This window comes from Arachis hypogaea, chromosome 6 (assembly GCF_003086295.3).
Source record: "Arachis hypogaea cultivar Tifrunner chromosome 6, arahy.Tifrunner.gnm2.J5K5, whole genome shotgun sequence".
Lineage (NCBI taxonomy): Eukaryota > Viridiplantae > Streptophyta > Magnoliopsida > Fabales > Fabaceae > Arachis > Arachis hypogaea.
The window spans coordinates 65053259-65055901 of NC_092041.1; the positions used below are offsets into that span (position 1 = coordinate 65053259).

General features: G+C 39.6%; 1 non-coding gene across 1 annotated transcript; it reads left to right on the forward strand.

Annotated features, from left to right (window-relative positions):
- The first annotated feature begins 1443 nt into the window (after positions 1–1443).
- On the forward strand, positions 1444–1551 carry LOC112700199 (small nucleolar RNA R71). Its single transcript, XR_003153113.1, has one exon. It is a non-coding gene; the product is annotated as a small nucleolar RNA R71 (small nucleolar RNA).
- The last annotated feature ends 1092 nt before the right edge of the window (positions 1552–2643 follow it).

Genomic DNA, 2643 nt, shown 5'->3' on the forward strand with positions numbered 1-2643 from the left:
GCTCCATATGCTCCAAAGATAAGATTTTGTTGATAGTGTACACAGGAGGCACTGAGATGGAATGTGGGGAGGTGAGGTGGTATAGATGGAAAGTATGTAGAGATCACTTCATCACCTTGCGAGAAATTTTTTGTAGGAATTTTCTTATTTCTCCATCTCCTTGGGACTTTCTTCTTTGTAGCTATTGATGCTTGTTTGTTCTCTATAGCTCCTTTCCTTAAGGGATCCTTGTTGTTTTCTCTGCATGAATCTGGTGGTTCTGGTTAGTAGCTCCTTTATTGTTTGTCCACCCTTCAATGGACTTTTTCTGGCTAGTAGCTCCTTTATATACTTGATGTAGAAAGGCATTTGCTGGAGAGCTTTAATAAATGGTATATTTACATCAATAGATGCAAACATATCAAGGAACCTTGAGTACATTCTCCCTGCTACACCACCTTTAAGCCTGTTAGGAAAAGGTGCATATGGGTTCAACACCTCCTTCTTCTTTAGCTCTTCCTTGGATGTAAGTTGAGTTGTATAGCTTCCTTCCTCCTGACTTTCCTTTTGGTTATTTTGGAGGTGTTCTACTCCATTCATACTCCCCTCATTACTTGTGGTTATCATTTTACATTCATCCCATCTTACCTTCTTTGTTTCTCTTCTTGGATTCTTCTCTGTATCACTGGGGAATCCATCCGTGGGTTTGGGAATTTGTTGAGATAAATACCCTACTTGGGACTCCAATCTCTTGATGTTTTCTCCTTGGTTCTTGATATTGGCTCGCACTTCTTCCTTAAACACTTTGTTGTCTTGGACTTCTCTGTATAAGTTTTCAAGCAGAGCTTCAATCTTTGAGAGCCTATCATCTGTTGATGATGGTGGGTTGAGATTAGGTGGTTGAGAAGGTGGGTTAGATGGATGTTGGTAATATCTCTGTGAGGTGTTTTGATGAGTAGCATTGTTGTTGGAGTTAAGGTTGTGGCATCTCTGATCTTGCCGTTGGTCTTGTTGGTTTCCCCATCCAAAGTTGGGGTGATTTCTCCATCCAGAGTTGTAAGTTTTGGAGTATGGATCATGGACTTGTCTAGGTAAATTTCCAACATAGTTGGCTTGCTCCCAGTCACCTTCTTCTCCTATGTTTACTCCTTCTTGAGCTGATAATGAGGTGATGGCTGCTGCAACTTGGTTCTCCTCCACCTTCTTGGTAAGATCTGCTAGCTGCTTGGTGATCATCTTGTTTTGAGCTAACAATGTATCCATGTGGTTCAGCTCCATTACTCCTCTGGTGTTACTTCTTTCGGGGGCATAGAAGTAGTCATTTTCAGCAACTGTTTCAATGACATCTATGACTTCTTCAATGGTTTTCTTCTTGTTTAGGGAGCCTTCTGATGAATGATCCACAGCCTTCTTTGACTCATAGGAAAGACCTTCATAGAAGATGTGAAGTTGAACCCACTCATTAAACATCTCTGGTGGGCATCTCCTTGTTAGGTCTTTGAATCTCTCCCATGCTTCATAAAGTGTCTCACCATCTTGTTGTCTAAAAATTTGCACCTAAGTTCTTAGCCTATTGATCCTTTGAGGAGGGTAAAATCTTGCTAAAAACTTGTTCACCGCTTCTTCCCAATTAGGGTAAAATCAAGCCATTTGGATGCCTTGTCCCTAAGTGAAAAAGGGAACAAGAGCAACCTATAGACATCTGGATGGACTCCATTGGACTTCACTATGTCACAAATCCTGATGAAGGTAGTTAAGTGTTGGTTAGGATCTTCTTGAGCACCTCCTCCAAATGAGCAATTATTTTGCACAAGAGTGATGAGCTGGGTTTTAGCTCGAAATTGTTGGCATGTATGGTGGGCTTCTGAATGCTGCTTCCACAGTTTCCTGCATTAGGATTGATATAGGATCCTAAAACTCTCCTTTCTTGCCCAGCCCAGTTTGCATGGCCTTCTCTGACATGATTATGAGCTTCTTCTTCATGAATGTTCTCCAAATTCTCTTCCATGTTGGGTTCAAAATACTCTTCTTCTCCTTCCTCAGCACCAATAATCCTTTTCCCTCTTGCTTCCCTTCTTAGTCTCCAAAGGGTTCTTTCAGGTTCTGAATCAAAGGATGTTGAAACCCCTTCTCTTCTCCCTATCATACAACAAACAGATTGCATAACAGGAGATAAAATGAAAAAACTATTCTTGTTAGAGTAATTGTTAGTGTGAGTGATACAAATTATCAAACAGTTAGTGGGTTAGTGAGCAGAATTATAATCAAAGGAGGAAAGAACAAAAAATAAAAGAGGGTGCAGGGGGTGAGGAAGAAATTAAAATAAACTAAAAGAAATTAACTGAATAAACTAAACAGAAAGAAAAAATGCTCAATCTAGTGATCTTCAAACTTAATCATTGTTGATTCAAAATCAATCCCCGGCAACGGCGCCATAAACTTGATGCATGAAAACTTGTCTCTCAACAAATTTTCCTTCGGCAATTATACCGAATTGTCGTCAAGTAAAACTCACAATAGAGTGAGGTCGAATCCCACAAGGATTGATTGGTCAAGCAATTTTAGTTAGAAGAATATGCTAGTTGAGCTAAATAGAATTTAGATTGAGATGCAGAAATTTAAATGACTGGAAAGTAAATAACAAAAATTAAAGTGCAGAATCTT